The sequence below is a fragment of the Tupaia chinensis genome, unplaced genomic scaffold (genome assembly GCF_000334495.1).
Source record: "Tupaia chinensis unplaced genomic scaffold, TupChi_1.0 Scaffold144165_1, whole genome shotgun sequence".
Taxonomy (NCBI): Eukaryota; Metazoa; Chordata; class Mammalia; order Scandentia; family Tupaiidae; genus Tupaia; species Tupaia belangeri.
This window is the reverse complement of record NW_006204021.1, coordinates 172,627-190,751: the sequence shown is the minus strand read 5'-3', so window position 1 is coordinate 190,751 and position 18,125 is coordinate 172,627. Positions and strand designations below refer to the sequence as shown.

The following is an 18,125-nucleotide window of genomic DNA, read 5'->3' as shown; positions in this document are numbered from 1 at the left end:
AGAAAGAAAGAAAGAAAGAGAAAGAAAGAAAGAAAGAGAAAGAAAGAAAGAAAGAAAGAAAGAAAGAAAGAAAGAAAGAAAGAAAGAAAGAAAGAAAAACTGATAAGACCCAATTCAGTGAGGTTATAATAAAAGTTTCCGTTTGCACAGCCGGGTTTTGTTGAGAACTGAATGCTCTGGGCATATTTCAAATGATTAAGTTTTCTTCTCCTCCTACCAGAAAAATGAGAGGCTTTTTCTCCAGTCCTCACATTAAGAACCTGCCAGGGCTTCTAGAGGTAAAACACATGAAACATAAGTGGGGACCCCTCTGCTATTATCTGAATATATCCCCCCAAATCATTGGTCAGAAACTTAATCTCCATTGTAACAGTGTTGAGAGATGGGGCTCAATGAGAGGTGATTAGGCCCTGAGAGTGAATAAATTGTTAGTAGCACAGGAAGTGGATTTGTTATCCCAGGAATGGGTTTGTTATAATGAGATTGGGTTTATTATATTGGGTTGTCAGAAAAGTTATGATGTATTTTTCTATGCAAAAATGCATCATGATTTTTCTGATAACCCCATAAAATGGTAAGTTTGGCCTATTCCCCTCCCCTTATTTTCTCTCTCTTTCTTCCCTCACCCTTTTGCATTCTTCTATGTGATAATGCAGCAAGAAGTCTCTCACCAGATGCTGACCCCCCCATCTTGGATTTCCTAGCCTCTAGAACTGTGAAAAATAAATTGCTATTCATTATAAATTACTCAGTCTCAGGCATTCTGTTATAGGAGCACAAAATGATTCTAAGATTCCCTCTAAAAGGGCCATTCCCCTAGAGTTTTTAACTGTACAGCTAGTGCACATTGAACCTAGAGCAATTCATTAATTACTGTTAAGGTGTTCTTTCTAGTACTGTGTCTAACAGCGATTTTTTAAAACCTCAATAAGCTGCAGCTTTTGGTGCTAGTGACTCAATTCTCTGATGGATCTAAAAAGAGTTGTTGATTTTCAGGTAGTCCAATTTTTATTTTTTGGTTTTTGCTATAGGGCGTGTGCACTCGCCAGACAGACAGAGAGAGACAGAGAGACAGAAAGTGAGAAATCACCCCCCAGGGGGGATGGCCACACCACAATCCCTTCTCCTCCATTCTCCTCTCGGGATCTTGGGCACACACACACATGTGCCCAGTGTGAGTTTAAGCCACCGGGTCCAGGATTCGACCTGTGGTCAACTACATGGGAGTCCAGCGACATAGCCATTACACTAACTGCTGGTCCCAGTTTGTCCAATTTTTTGATGGTAGGTGTAATAACTTTCAAGCCTTTTTATATGTCAGACTGGAAATTAGAAGTCTCTAATTTTTATTGTATTTTTTTTTGAGTGTTCATTTATGCTGAACATTTTTTGTTAGAGATTATCTTAGTTATAAGTTCCCTGGACATAGTGCCATGTAGGTACGATAATGTCATTCTTAGAAAAAATCAGTTCAAGAACTGCTATTTTCCTCACAAGTGTGTGGTATAACAGAAGCACTGTCAAATATAGTATTAGGTTTTATGTTTAGGTCTTTCATCCATTTGACATTGATTTTCATATATGGTATGAGGTAGGGGTCCAAATTCATTCTTTTGCATGTGATTTTCTGGTTCTCCTGGCACCATTTCTTTATGACATTTTCCCCCATTGAATGGTCTGATACCACTTTCATAAATCAATTATCTATAGATGTTTGAGTTTATTTTTGTACTTTCAATTCTATCCAGTGATCTATATATTTGTTCGTATGTTTTTTGTTGTTTTTTATTTTTGAGAGACTTTTGGTATGGGTGTGTGTGCTCCCTGAAGAGACAGAGACAGAAAGTGAGAAAACACCCTCTGGGAGGGCGGTGATTGTATGTTGATACCACTTTTTTTTTTCTTTTTAATTTGCCAGAAGGCATGTGCATGAACAACAACAACAGCAAAAAAGCACTCCCAGTGGGGCCTAGTCATGTTGCAATCCTTTTTTCCTCCATTTCTTCATTTCCTCTGTATCCCAGGCATGTGTGGACATGCCCAGTATGTATGCTTTTCAAACCACCAGAGCTTGCATTCAAACTGAGTTTGGCCATGTGGATCTGGCTGTGTCTGCTTAACTGTGTCTACTTAACCACTGCACAATGGGGCTGACTCCATACCACCCTATTTTAATAACTGTAACTTTGTAGTATATTTAAAAATAGAGAATTGTGAGTTCATTAATTTTGTCTTTCTCTATCAAATAGTTCTGTCTATTTGAGGCTCCTTGCAATTCTATATGAATTTTATCTGCTTTTCCATTTCTGCACCCCAAAAAAGCCTTTAATATTTTGACAGTGATTGCATTTGTTTGTAAGAGGTTTTTATTTTTTATTATTATTTTTTTTTACATGAACTGCATACTCTGTTCAGTTTGATTGTGTGGCCTTTTAAAAAAAAATCTCTCCGTTCATCCCTTTCATGAGTGAGAGAGACAGAGACAAAGAGTGGAAGACAAAGAAACAAACACATTCTACAGGGCCCCAAAGCCCAGGATCCACACCCAACTCCAGCCAGCTCCAGGCCATGAGCACACTCATGCCTGGTGTGCCCAGGGAGGTCCCTGAACACAAACTCACTACCCTTCCATATGGACCATATCCACAGAGTATCACACCACTGCTGTACCACCATCCAACTTCTGTGATGCTTTTATTATTATTGTTATTTTAATAAATTGCATTCTGAATAATGTAATTCAAACTAATAATTCTGATGTTAAACATAAAGAAAGCTTTTAATTTCACCATTTTCATAGACTCTACATCAGAGATTAACAATGATCATATTTATATGTTAGTTAGAAATAATACATCATCATTAATCCTTATAGGTAGACATTTCATGAATTAGATATTTGGGAAATGCTGTTGCAGTTTTGTATACAAAAGATGTTAGGAGTTCTTAAGAAATTTTGACAAAATCACTTCTGCTTTTCTGTACCTCTTTAAAAATTGTCAGTGATGGACCTGTTCACAGCCCAGTGATTATGGGAGCTGGATCTCACATGGCTAAATGTGCAGTTTGAGTACCCAACCAAACAACTTGAGAAACACACCAGAGATATATGCATATGGGCCCAGAATCCCAAAAGGAGGGAGAGATGGAGGAGTGGGGATTGCAGAATCGCCATTCTGCATGAGTAGTGCTTTCTTCCTCTCCCTATGTCTCTCTGTCTCCCACTGGCAAGTGCACATGCCTTCTGGGAAATAAAAAAACAAATTACACATAGTTTTTTTTTTTCCCTAGAATAAAGAATCTAGGTGGATAATAAGAAAAGAGAGGCCATTTCTACTTCATTATATTGATCTGGGCAATGATTTTTTTTTGGATGGGAACTCAGAAGCACAAGCAACAAAAAGACAATAAGCAAGTTGAATTATATCAAACAAAAACATCCATAGCTAAGGGACAATCAACAGAGTGTGAAAAAAGTCCATAGATAAGTGGGCAATCAACAGCGTGTAATAAGAAAAGTCCATAGCTAAGTGACAATCAACAGAGTGTGATAGATACACACAATTTCATCAATTAATAAAAACTAAAACTGAATCCAAATATTTGCATCTAAAGTGAACCTTAAATGAAGAGATAACCTACAGAATAGAAGAAAATATTTGCAAACCATGTATCTGATAAAGGATAAATGTTCAAAATATATAACAAATTCAGACAACTTAAGAGTAAGAAAATAATCCCCCCCAAAATGGAATAAATATTTGAATAGACATTTTCAAAAGATGATACAAATGGCCAGCATCACAGGAAAATGGAAAGATGCTCAAAATCATCAATAGTCAGGAAAATGCAGATTAAAACCTCAATGGAAAGAAACAATACATTTATGGGACACAAAAATGGAAGATTATCTGTTGATAATATGTAAGATAATGTATTTAACTGGACTAATATACAGTGTATTCATGCTGGGAAAATTCATCTTCAAGCTGTAACAGTGATCAAATGAATAATAATAATAAAAAGAATGAACAATAACATTAAAAAAACAAAAAAGAAACTAAGGTAACTTTTATCAGACATTGTGTTTTTCAATAATTAAAATTCATTACTCCAGGAATGACTTCATATAAAATAAATAATTACATGGAAAAAAAATCCACAATGAGATATCACCTAAAGCCTGTTAGAATGACTGCTATCAGAAAGTCAAAAGGTGACAGTGTTGGTGAGGGTGTAAAGAAAAGGGAACCCTTATATACTGTTTGTGGGAATGTAAATTAGTATATCCATTATAGAAAACTGTATAGAAGTTCCTTAAAAAATTGAAACTAGAACTACCATATGATCTAGCATTCTTACTATTGGGTATATAATTAAAGGAGGGGAAGAAGTCAGTATGTCAAAGTGATACCTGTATTTTTATGTTCATTGCAGCATTAACAATAGCCAAGATATGTGAATAAACTAAGTGCCCATTAATGAATGAATAGATAAAGAAAATGTGTTAGGTATGTGTGTGTGTGTATATATAGACAGATAGATAGAAAGGTGGGGATTTGAACCACAGTCGGCCAAATGGGATCCACCTCCCTATACACAGGGCTTAAGGACTGTGAGGCCAGCCCTGGGACCAAATTTTAAAACATAAACCTTTGGGGGACAAAGCATTGTCCAAACCATAACAAGGTCTGTGTCTCTTTTCATTTTCATTTTTTTGCATATGAATACTATTATAACACCATTTTTTTTCCTTTCCAAAGATCAGTTGACTGTGTTTATATGGGTCTATTTCTTCTTTTCTGTTCTGTTGCACTGATCTATTTGTCTATGCTCCCACCAATACCATACTTTCTTGATTACTGTAGCTGTATAAGTCTTGAGGTCACAAAAGCATGGGATTCTTCCTATGACTGGATCCTCCTGGAGTTTTTAATTCTTAGACTTATGCACCGAGCCTGTAGTAATTTACCAATTACTGTCCAGGCTTTCCTACCCTGGCTGGCAGTGGTTTCCAGGGAGGTTTCTACTCCAGTATCGTAATTCTCTGTATCTGCCTCTCTTTTCTCTAATTTTAGGAGCAGTGCTTTGCCATGTGACTTTACTTCACTTACAAATATAAGAGTTGTTGGTTTTTCTATTTGTTCAACTTTTTAGTTGCTAGGATGTAATGTGATGTCCAAGATTCTTACATTCAGAAGTTAGAAACAGAAATTCTCTAAGTAGTAAGAATTCTCTTCTCTTCCTAGCCCTTGGTGACCTCTAAACTGTGTGTGTATATATAGACAGATTGATAGAAAGGTGGGGATTTGAACCACAGTCGGCCAAATGGGATCCACCTCCCTATACACAGGGCTTAAGGACTGTGAGGCCAGCCCTGGGACCAAATTTTAAAACATAAACCTTTGGGGGACAAAGCATTGTCCAAACCATAACAAGGTCTGTGTCTCTTTTCATTTTCATTTTTTTGCATATGAATACTATTATAACACCATTTTTTTTCCTTTCCAAAGATCAGTTGACTGTGTTTATATGGGTCTATTTCTTCTTTTCTGTTCTGTTGCACTGATCTATTTGTCTATGCTCCCACCAATACCATACTTTCTTGATTACTGTAGCTGTATAAGTCTTGAGGTCACAAAAGCATGGGATTCTTCCTATGACTGGATCCTCCTGGAGTTTTTAATTCTTAGACTTATGCACCGAGCCTGTAGTAATTTACCAATTACTGTCCAGGCTTTCCTACCCTGGCTGGCAGTGGTTTCCAGGGAGGTTTCTACTCCAGTATCGTAATTCTCTGTATCTGCCTCTCTTTTCTCTAATTTTAGGAGCAGTGCTTTGCCATGTGACTTTACTTCACTTACAAATATAAGAGTTGTTGGTTTTTCTATTTGTTCAACTTTTTAGTTGCTAGGATGTAATGTGATGTCCAAGATTCTTACATTCAGAAGTTAGAAACAGAAATTCTCTAAGTAGTAAGAATTCTCTTCTCTTCCTAGCCCTTGGTGACCTCTAAACTATCTTCTGTATCTATAAATTTGCTTATTCTAGATATTTAATATAAGTGAAAGCTTATGGTAATTATCCTTTTGTAAAGAAGTTGACTTCTTTTAAATTCGTGTAATGTTTTTAAGATTTATCCCTGTTTCGGCATGTATCAGAACTTCACTCCTTTTTTCTGGCTAAATAGTATTCCACAATGTTCATTACCACATTTTGTGTCTCCATTCATCAGTTGATGGGTATTTGGACTGATTTCATCCACTTGTCTTTTGTGAATATGGCTATTATGGATACTTGATTACAAGTGTTTGTTTCAAAATCTTTTCTTTTTTCTTGGAATATATATATATATAGAGAGAGAGAGAGAGAAGATTGTAGGTTCATATGGTAATTCTATTTAGCCTTTTAAGGTATTGCTAGACTCTTTCTACAGTGACTGCACCATTTTACGTTTCTACCAGATGTGTATGAGGGTTCCAGTTTCTACTTATTCTTACAACACTTGTGATGTTTTGTTTTTATTATTATTATAATTATACCCATCCTAGGAGATGTGAATTTTTATCTCAGTTTAATTTACAAGTTAATTTTTCTAATGGTTAATGATGTTGAGAATCTTTTCATGTGAATATTGACCATTTTATGTCTAATACAGAAATATCTATTCAAGTTCTTTGCTCACTTTTCATTGGGCTTTGTTGTCTTTTTGTTGTTGAGTTGTATGAGTTCTTTATATTTTCCGGGTTTAATCCTCATCAGATAAATTACTTGCAAATGTTTTCTCCTATTTTATAGGTGTCTTTTAACTGTCTTAATGATGTCCTTTGCACGCCTAAAAAACTTTTGATGAATGTCATCTGTGTTTAACTTTATTTTTTCTCTTTGATTTTATTTATTTAACTTTATTTATTTTAATTTGACCAGAGAGGGACACAGTGGTGGGGAGTGAGTAAAAAAGCCACCACGTCCAGGACTTGAAACACAGTTGGCCGTATGGGAGTCCAGTGCCCTTAACCACTATGCTACCTGCTGGCCCCATTTTTTTCCTTTTTGAATTGATACATAATAATTGTACATATTTATGGGTCACAGTTTGTAATCAAATTAGTGTAATTAGCATATCAATTACTTCAAATATTTATCATTTCTTTGTGTTAGAAACATTCCAAATCTTTTCTTGTAGCTATTTTGAAATATATAATAGATTGTTGTTAACTATAGTCATTCTACTGTAAAATAAAACACTAAAAATTAATACTCCTATCTAACTGTATTTCACCCATTCTGTTAAGCACCCCTCTCTGTCCCCTCTTCCTCCCTACCCTTTCCAGTCTCTGGTTGCCAGTATTATACCTATGAGATCAACATTTATTTTAACATCCACATATAAGTGAGAACATGTGATATTTGTCTTTCTGTGACTCATTCTTTTGTTGATTTTGCTTTTGCTATGATATCTAAGAAAACATTTCCGAATCCAAGATCATGAAGATTTACACTTATGTATTTTTCTAAGAGTTTTGTACTTTTAGCTTTTCTATTTATTACTTTAATCCATTTGGAGTTAATTTTTATATGGTATGAAGTAGAGGTCTAACGTCATACTTTTAAAAAAAAACATCCACCAGATACCTATTATATTAATGAATCTTATAGGGTAAATGCATGTTTGCAGTGACAACTTTATTCTTCTGTCTATGGATATCCAATGGTCTCAGCACCACTTGTAGAGAAAGGACAGGATTTTCAACAAGTAGTGATTGTCCACTCAGTGGAATATGAGTGGAAATAAATATTCCCTAACCACAGATTTTTAAGGAGGAGATGGGCTGCCTCTGTATACTTTCCTTTTTCCCATTTTCCTGGCTAGATGCAGTCCAGGATGAGGCAGAAAGTGATGGTTAGAAAATGGAAAACACCAAGAAAAGGTAGTATGGATTTCTCATTATTTTTTTCTATTTTAAAATGTAATTCAACATTCCATTAATTTCCAATATTTGTTGACATTGTAGGAATTCAAGGTATTTTCTGTCTGCAAAGCTAATCCCCCCCCCCCCCCAGCCACTATAGTTCTAAAAATCCTCGTGGGATATTCTCCATGTCTTGAACTTCACTGGTTTTACTGTGATTCTTCAAGTTATTACTGACATTCTAAGCTTTAGTGCCATGTACTTAAGCTTCTCCATCTGTTCCCTCCAATTTTCCCAATCAGCACCCATACAAAGACCTCATGATGTTAGAGCTGAGTAGTAGTTAAAACTTTAAGGCCATATTGGAGAAAGGAGGAGGTTTTCCTCTCTTTAGGTTACATTTTATTGATAGAATCTGCATACTGGAATGTTGTAGAACTTATTTGGAAACTTCTTTCCAGGATTGCTTATAAACTGTTTTTGCTATGACAAACACTTAAGGTTTTGTGTTGGAATAGTATAAATAAGGGTCTTAATCCTAATGTTGCCATTAAAATAGCTATGTTTTCCTAATGACAATGCATTGTTTATGGACAATGTTCATTGGTCACTGTGTCTTAAGTCTGTTTTTCTCTCATACTAAATTTTCCCAAATTAGACCACACCTCAGATATGACCTGAAAATATTCTTGAATCAAGCTGCTTTATCAGTTCTGCAAATAGACCCTGTCTAAGTAGTAGATACATGCCGAGATTTTTCCCAGATCATGTTCAGCCTGTACTGAAGGTACACTATCCATCGGACTCATTTTACCAGTTACTTCAACAGACCCACCCCAGTCTAGTTACTTTTAAAATTTTTATTTATTTATTTGATCATTCATTCATTTTTTAATTTGACCAGAGAGAGATATAGAATGAGAGAGAGAAAAAGTGAGAAAGCAAGCCAACCAGGTCCAGGATTTGAACCGTGGTCAGCCATGTGGGAGTGTCCAGCGCTTTAACCATCACACCACCTACTGGTCTCTCAGTCTGGTTACTTTTAACTACAGTGACTTTAGTTCCTTTGCACAACTCCTGAAACTCAGGGATAAAAGAAGGAAAACATTCTAAGAGTACAAAGGATTTGTCTCAACCTTTGCCAAAAGAAAGGTCCCAGAAGGAAGGATTGAGACATAGGAAGGAAAGTAGGGAGGCAAGTTAAGTCAAGCCGGCAAGCACAGGACAATAACCACAGGTTGAGAGGAACAAGAGATTACATGGGAGTCCAATGACATAACCATTACGCCGTCTGCTGGTCCCCTAATAAGCACTCTTAATTCTCCTTTGCCACGTAACATAGCATGTTTACATGTTCTGGAGAATAGTACGCAGTGACCATTATTCTGCCAAACACAGGATGTCATTTAAATGAGTTTTAAAATGTACAAAAGTGGGACCAGCAGTTAGCATAATGGCTATGTTGCTGGACTCTCATGTAGTCGACTGCAGTTCAAGTCCCAGACCCGGTGGCTTAAACTCACGTCGGGTGCGTGTGCATCCATGCCCAAGATCCTGCGAGAGGAGAATGGAGGAGAAGGGATTGTGGTGTGGGCCATCCCCTCTTGGGGGTGATTTATTGCTTTCTATCTCTCTGTCTTTCTGGTGAGCGCATGCGCACTATAGCAAAAAACCTCTCCCCTCCAAAAAAAAAAATGGACAAAAGTAAAAGCATCACGTTTGGGCCGCCCAACTTTGCTCTGTCTGTCTCATATAGCAAGTAGGCAAAGAAAGGCATCAAGTGGAAGAAGGATGTGGAGTGAAAGAAGAGGATTCAAAGCCAGCCAGGTTTCTGTCTTGGGGAAGTGGAGGAATGCTGGTGTCTTCCCCTGAGAATGACTAGTGAAACTAGGCAGGTGGTTTATGGCAAGTGGCTGAGATCCAAGCCGATTCTTATCCCTGCCATATCCCAAACGGTTCAATATCATGAGTGTTTGAATGTGCCTGGCAAGAAAAGATTTGAAGCGAACAGAGGAAGAGGAGCTCTGCCTGGAGACAGAAACATGGCAGTAGGGCAGTAGAGGAAGGATTCCTTGACCCCCTGTGGGTCCTGACAAGGAAAGACTCTCTTGGGCAACCCTGGGGACATTGCAATGACAAAGTGAGTTACTACTTGGAATGAGCAAGCAGTGGGACAGAAGGAATGACTCTTGGAGCTGACCAGCGGTTTCTTTCCTAGGGTTAGAAGTCTAGGTCTGCCTTCTTTCAGAAGGGCAGAGGGAGGTCCTTATGGGAACCATACCCTCCCTAAGAGCTCAGGTTCTTCCTGCCCAGCCTGGCTCCATGAACACTGGAGAGGAACATGGCAGGACCACCCTAGAGCTCAGGGAAGGCTGACCTGAAGTCATCTCTCCCCTCCCAGCCTGCAGTCCTGAAAATTCCACTCCCTTTAGCATCCAAAAAGGAGGGGGAGCAGGAGAGGGAAGAAGGAGGACAAGCATTCAACAACCAGGACAGACACACCAGGAGCAGTTAGGTATCCATCTGATGCCCCCTCCAGCACAGCTGTTCCCAGCTTTCAGACCCTGTCCTATGGTCCCCCATTGGTCCCATATTTTGTAGCAGCTCCAGAATCTTGGTGGTGGTTGCCTGGTCAGAGTTGGCGGGGTCCACCAAGGCAGCCTGAAGCTCAGGCACCCCTCAAGCGGGGGCTGGTGCTGGCCCCACCCACCTCAGGGTTGGAACTACTGTGGGCCTGGGAGGAGGTGTCAAGCCAATTCACACTGTATCCCTCTGTACCCTTCCTGACACCTTTGTGTCCAGCTGTTGTTTCCGCACCTTGCATGACCCCTTCTCCATTTAGTTCTGAAGTGTGGGTGTGGGATGCTTCTTTGCAAATTCTGATCATACGGAAGGTGGTGAGAATCTGAGTGAGGAGCTGCCATGGGAGAGGATGGGAGGAAGGGGAGGCTGATAACCTGGGCCTAGAGACTGGGAAGACAAGTAGGGCATGGTAGAGGACAGCCTCACTGTCCTCTGGCTGACAGTCTGCACTCAGACCCCAGCAGCCTGTCCAGTAGGAGGCGACCAGGTTGAAGCTGGTCCCTGTAAAGGTGTGCGATGTCTGGGAATGCCTGGTGATGAGGAGGTAGCAACAAGCGTGGGTCAGATAGTGCCCTGCCAAAGGCAAGAGGACAGAGAGGGTGGCACGAGAGGCCTCCTCAAGTCTTCTGGAGGCAAACTGCTCCAACAACTTGCCTGTTAGATAGGAGTATTATGTCCTGACTGTCTTACCTTTTCATCTGTTTGTCCATAGGCCTGCTTTAAGGCTGGTCAGTTCTGCAAGAAAGGAAAGCAGGAGGAGACTGGCTCCAATCTCTGGAGGTTGGTGAGAAGGGGGGCACTGCAGAGGACAGCTACAGAGGAAGAGCATGGCAGGTGGCTTTGATCCAAGTGGGTGCAGGACTGCTGCTACTTCTCTTCTCTCTGCTAGATTTGCACATTGCCACAGCATCTCTTGTCCATTTCATGCAGGAGATATTAGGAATATTGAGGTAGATGACAATTGGGTGTAATTGGGAGGTGAATAACTGAGAGCAGGGACCAGTTGACAGGAAACATTGGACATTTTGGACCTTAGAAATGAGAGTGAGTCATCTGAGGATCCAGAGTGCATGCCTGTCTACCAAGCACTCAAACTCCATTCTCTCCAATGCATTTACTTGTCTTGGGACTCCTTCTATCAGCTGTGGGTCTTGACACATTTGAACAAAGAAAAGAGGGAGAAGTTGTACCGCATTGGTGAAGGTTGGTGTGAAAGTGGGTATACTTTTAGATAGGGTAGTAGAGACTACAGGTCCAGAAGTAATTAGGGTCTAGTATGGGGGTTCCCTAGCCTCTTCTATTGTTAACACATTTTCCCAACATCCCTGTACCAGTTTTGTAGCAGGCAACAGGGACAGAGATTTTCTCATAGCCCTGCTGTCCCACCCAGCATTCAACACCAGTATCTTTGTGTAAGTCTCTGCATGGGGTGGCTCAATTGGAAGAGACTGAAATCCTATTTCATTCTCTCTCCCTATATCCACTTCTAGTGGCAGCTCTGGAGATGTTGGAGTAGCTGCTGACCACCACCCTCAGTAGGTCTGCACCCTCCCCCAGGAACCATCCATCTTTCCCCAGATTGGTCATGCCTCTTCTGTATTTAGTATTATAGACTGAGACTGTGCTTTGGAAGGAGACTGACTGCCAGACTGGTAGTTGATTATACTCTTAAATTTTATCACCTGAATCAGCAAAAGATTGGAGTGTGAAGATACAGACTTGGAACAGATCTGTGGTCAAGGCTAAGTCTGGTTTAGGGGTATCTCATTTGCTTTTTTTGTAACTTGTACCATGACTGGGGCAGAGATTAAGGCTGATGCCCAGGCTAAGCCTGAAAAGAAGGCTGGAGAAGTGGTTATAGGTGGAGCTTATACAGAGAGTGAAGTCTCTCCTAGTGGTTATACTTAAAGTTAGGACTCAAGTCCAGTTAATGATTGGAACAAGACCCAAAACTAAGGTTAAGGTTATGTCTAGAGTGAAGCCCCAAAATGAGTCCCCTGTAATAGGTGGGCACATCATAAGGGTAAGACCAAGGTCATTCCTAGGTCAAGATCCAAGGAAAAAGCCCAAGTGTAGATCCAGACTGAGTTTGAGGCTGAAGCAATGTTTAGTCCCAAGCCAAAGCTATACCTTCTTTACAGATCTGTACTGTTTCTGAGTTGGTTGCTAAATTTAAGTGTCTGTCCTTGGATGAAGAACTGGCTAATATCAACAATGAGAATTTGTTTGAGTCCCCCTGCATATCCAGATTCCAGCCTTCGTTTTTTTTTTTTTTTTCAGAGGAAGAGACCAATACAATATCCTGGTGCTGTCCTAGGCCTATATCCAAACAAAAGGCCCTTCATAATTTTGATTTCAGATGAGTAAACACATCATCCCTGAGTTCCTGGTTCTGTAGTAGAAATGAGGTCAGTATAAGATTTTACCCTAAAAACAAGATAAAGGCCAGTATCCTGTCTAGGCACATGGCCACACAAGAGACTAATACTATGAGTAGGTTCAAAATTGACCAGGACCTCTAGATTGTGCCTACTTCTGGTTCTGATGATGAGTTTGTTAAGACCTTCTGGTTCTGGGCTAGAGAAAAGACCAATACCTGGTTGGGTCCCAAGGAAGAGGCCAATCACAGGTCCAGGTTCAGGTCCAAGAAAGAAGTCTATGTTGAGTGTATTTCTGGGTCTGAGCTTGAAGACCATATGAAGTCGGGTTCTGGGCTGGAGAAGAGGTTAAGCAAAGGTCTAAACTCAGGACCAAGAAAGAGGCTAATACTAGGGCTAGGCACAGAGTCAAGAGAGAAGCTTGATGTTATTTTATTCTGGTCTATAGATGTAATCCAGAAAGAGTCCTGGTTCCGACATGGTGAAAAGGTTAATACCTTTTCAAGGCCCAAGAGCAAGAAAGAGGCCAGGGCCAGAGCAATGGCAAAGGAAGAGACCAGAACCAAGACCAGAGCCAGAACCAGGCAAGAAATCAGGTCAGAGGAGGAACTCCTCATTAGGGCCTGCTTCTAGGATACAAAAGAGTCCAGCATGGTTGATGAGTCCAGCGCCAACATCTGAGGAAGAAGAGGTCACTGGTTCTTGGTTCTGGGCTGGAGAAAAAGTTTATATAGAAGCTAGGGTTAGAGGAGAAGCCAGGACAAGAGCTGAAGAGGAGATACTATTTTGTTCCTGGTTTAGGGCTGAAAACAAGACCTACATAGATTCTGGAGGTGAAGCAAGCTGTGACACCATGCCAGAGGCTGAGGAGGAAGAGCCCATTATTGGGTCCCAGTTCTGACCTAGAGTACAGACTTGTGGAGAGGCTGATGTCAACAGCAAGTCTAGCCTGGCCTGGAGGATGAGGAAGAGACCATTATATCATATTGGTTTGGGGCCAGAAAAGAGGTCAGTGTGAAGTCTGGTGCCAGATGCAATTTTTTTTTTTTGAGAGGTTTTTGCTATAGGGCGTGTGCACTCTTCAGAAAGACAGAGAGAGACAGAGAGACAGAAAGCGGAAATCACCCCCCAGGGGGATGATCACGCCACAATCCCTTCTCTGTTCTCCTCTTGGGATCTTGGGCATGCACGCACATGTGCCCGGCATGAGTTTAAGCCACCAGGTCCTGGACTCCAACTGCGGTCAACTACATGGGAGTCCAGCGACATAGCCATTATGCCAACTGCTGGTCCTGCCAGATGCAAATTTATGGAAAGGGTTGAGGAGACCAAAAATAAGTCTTGCTTCTGGGCAAGAGAACCTTGTATATATCCTGCCAATGGAGAAAGCCAGAAGTCTAGCGTAGGAAGACACTGTTTATTGATGGTTCTGGTCCAGAAAATCCTCAAGACCAGAGGCCATTATAGAGTCTTCATTATGGGCTGTGGAAGAGGGCAGTATAGGTAACGGTGTTGGAGAAGAGGGCAAGCTACTAACTGAAGAGAGGAGATCATGATCAAATCCTGCTTTTATAATGAAGATGAAGCCATTATAGACGCTACTAACAGAGAAGAGTTCAGGCCAGAAGCTGAGAAGGAAGATATTGTTGGTTTTTGGCTATAGGTGAGGAAGAGGACAGATTCAAGGCAGTAGCTGAGGTTAGAGAAGAGAACATGTTAGCAAATGAGGAGGAAGCTATTGTTGGGTCCTGGTTCTGGGCTAGGGAAGAGGCCATTAGTAGTAGAGAGGTTAGGTTTTGTAGCAAATCCAGTCCCAAAGCTGAGAGGAAGAAGTCATTGTTGGGTCCTGGTTCTGGCCTGATGAAGCAGCCAGTAAAGAGGCTGAGTCTCAAGCAGTAGAAGAGACCAAGTCAAAGACTGAAGAGAAGACCATTTTTGGGTCCTGGTTCTGGACTGGAAAAGAAGTCAATGTAGAAGCAAAGATGTGCCATGCATCCAAATCAGAGCATGGCATGGAGATGATCATTGAGCCCTGCTTCTGGTTTGGAGACAAGGCCGTTAAGGGCACTGAAACCGTAGCCACCTGTGAGTCAACATTTGAAAATGAGGAAAGGGCAATTTTGGGGTCTTGGTTTGAAGCTGAAGATGAGGTGAGTAATAGGACTGGAAATGGAAGCAATTCTGAGTCCAGGACATTAGTTGATGAGGATGAGGCCATAGTGGGACCCTGGTTCTGGGCAGGAGATAAGTCCCATTTTGAATAAAATCCTAGCCCTGTGGTCAAGGCCATTTGCAAGTCCAAATGTTCACTTGAGCAGAGCCTTATCTTACACACAAGCCTCAGAGCTGGGAGGAGGTCACTGTTCAGTTCAAGACTGGCCTAGGGGTAGAGTTGTTTTCCCTTCCATAAGCCCCCTTAGATTTCTAAAAGAAGCATCTCTAGTCTCTGAAATGTTTGAAGGAAAGCCCAAACACATGGACCTTACTAAAGAAGGGGAAGAACAAGAATCTTTGCTTCAACCTGATTAGCCTTACCCTGAGTTCCTATTTTAGTGTGATCCTTTCTATGGGTCAGTTCAGGAAATTCTAAAGCATTTTAGGGTGAAGGAGAGTGCAGAGGCTAATTGGTCCTGTAGCTGCATATAATGTAAGCTTAGAATTGGTTCTGAAGAGTTCAAAGAACTTTTTTTTATGATATCACTCTAGAATTTTATTTTTAAATTTACATTAAATCACTATATTACTTTACAGTGCACAACATTGCTTTTTTCTAGCCTTTTATTCATGAAATATCTAAAATTGCAATGGATATGAGAAGTTCTTAATTTACCCGAAATGTCATTAGGGATTCAGGTGTTGTCTCACTTATTGAAACCTTGCTCAATTATCCGTCGTCCCAGTTTAGGGCAAGGTTTTTGTGAAATACGATTTCCCACCTTATCCAAATCTAAACATGATTCACACATACATATTTCAAGTGCGTAAAGAAACCCTTACTTATAGCATGAATTCCCCTGAGTAGCTAACTGGAATAAGGATGCTTAGACACTTTACTATGACTACTGACTATTGCATGCTGGTTGCTAATTATATGTCTGGGTTACTCTCCTTGTTACCCACAGGCAGTGCCAGAACAAGGTTTCATGTTATGAAAATGCTGCTGAGTTTGTCTGATAATCTTGTCACTGACAAAATAACTACTTAGTAATGAAGCATTGTCAGAATTTATGGGCCTTTTTAAGAGGGAAGAGACAAATAACAGTTTTGAACTGTCATTTGAATATTTGTATTTAAATTCTTGCAGTATTCGAGAATATTGGTAGCAATATCAAAAATGAGGCAGTGTTCAGTGATGATGATTTCAGCCTTGAGCCACTTATTTCTACATTTCATAAAGCTGAGAAATTTGCTAAGGAGCTGCAAGGAAAATCCTGAAGCAGATCAAGAAAACTAATGATTAATCACTTGCCTCTGACTGCATATACATTCCTGAATTATGATCCTTGAGTAATACTTCAGTTTTCACAGTTGGTTCAGAGTTATAGTGTATACATCCTTAATGCTGATACTAGCTTTGTCCAATTTTGCATGTAAGCTGGATCATTTTTCTGATGCCAAATGAATATTAGAACTAAAAACATATTTGTTGTTATTCATCTTGTCTAGATTGTGATATTTAGTATTTATCTTATAAAGTGAATTGAGCCATCATTAATAAGCTACCTTTAATAATTCTTCTAATGTATAGCTACCTATTTAAGTTTTTGTGTGTTTCAATAAAGTTTTATGTTAAAGTTGGCAGAAATCACCCCTTCTCCTTGAACTTAAAATACAAGTGCAGAGATAACACATGAACACACATACACACTACAGCTAATGTCTGAATAACGTGCTCCTTACAAAAGCTTTATCTCACCTTTAAATGTAAAGGTTACTATAGACAGCTATTCATGTCATGCTTCAGGATAAAAGAACCCACTTAAGTTGGACTCTCAGGCATAAGAAAGAACTTGGTGGTGTGAAGAAAAGCATGAAATTGGGAAAAATGTTCCAGTGGGAAGGATGTATACAGTCTTCCTTGAGTGGGTGGGAACAATATATTAAGGGATATTGAGGATGAAGTAAATTTTGAAGAACTGATAAGTTGCAGTTTGTAGTGCAAAGTATAGCTGTTTCTTCCATGCTACCCAAAGGGTAAAAAGTAAGACAAGAAAGCACAGGAACTTAAGACAGGAAGACAGTTTAATCTTGGTACCCTTAACAATTGTTATGCCTATCATACAGTCATTAAAAGTGATAATATAGGGTCAGCCTCATAGCCTAGTGGGTAAGGGAGCCAGATTTAACATGGTGAACTACGTTTTGAATCCCAGCCATAGCTGCTTAAAAAAAACACACCTGGCACATATGTGCACATGCCTCAAATCCCGACAGGATGGAGGAGACCAGATTGTGGAGTGACTATGCCCAATGGGGAGTGCTTTTGTCTCTGGCAAGCACAGGTGACCTCTGGCAATTAAAAAAAGAAATGATATGATGTATAAGATTTTAATTAAATAAGAAAGTACTAATACTTTCTATATTTGGTGTAGTAGAGAAGACTAGTGTCATACAAGCAAAGTAGGACCCCATTTTTAAAAATTAATGTGAGTAATGGACTGAATTTATGTAAGTGTAATATTTGAAAATTATACAATAATATAAAACATGTCAAAAAAAAAAAACCAATAAGAGACTATAGCCCACTCGACTTTGGACTCTCAGCTTTGTTGCTTGGGACTTTGAAACTAGCTTGAGCCCCTCCCTGCCCCATCCAGAACCCTTTCCAGCAAAGAGTCTTGCTGGAAGGCAAGCCACCTATAGCTGGAGGGCTTGACTTCAGGCATCCATGGCCCATCCTCTCCCCTACTCACCTTGGAACTCTCAGGATTTCAGTGTTTTGTATAGCAAATGGCACACAACAGTCTCTTTGTTACTGAGTTGAAGCTCAGTGCCTCTGTTTCAGGCACACCTGTTCTCTAGAAACAGGGAGGACTCTGGGTCACCCAGGACCAGTGACAACAGTGCAAGGTGCTGATGAGCAACAGGAAGGCAGAGCAGAAGAGAGATCGCCAACTGCCTACTCCTGCACACCTTTGAACAATCAGAGATACCTTAAATAATTCAGGAAGGAACGTATTGATCACCAGATGACTAGAAAACATCACAGAGGCACAAGAAATATGAGCAACCAACAAAATGTCTCTCCCCC

At 40.1% G+C, this 18,125-nt stretch overlaps 1 protein-coding gene and 3 pseudogenes across 6 annotated transcripts in view; all 4 read left to right on the top strand.

The window, feature by feature from the left end:
- LOC102484314 (G-protein coupled receptor-associated sorting protein 2) overlaps positions 1-18,125 on the top strand; it is a 93,813-nt gene that overhangs the window by 21,545 nt on the left and 54,143 nt on the right. The gene's annotated exons all lie outside the window — the stretch shown is intronic.
- On the top strand, positions 10,903-13,839 carry LOC114005633 (G-protein coupled receptor-associated sorting protein 1-like; annotated as a pseudogene).
- LOC106733590 (G-protein coupled receptor-associated sorting protein 1-like) lies at positions 14,120-16,675 on the top strand (annotated as a pseudogene).
- LOC106733589 (G-protein coupled receptor-associated sorting protein 1-like) lies at positions 15,652-16,675 on the top strand (annotated as a pseudogene).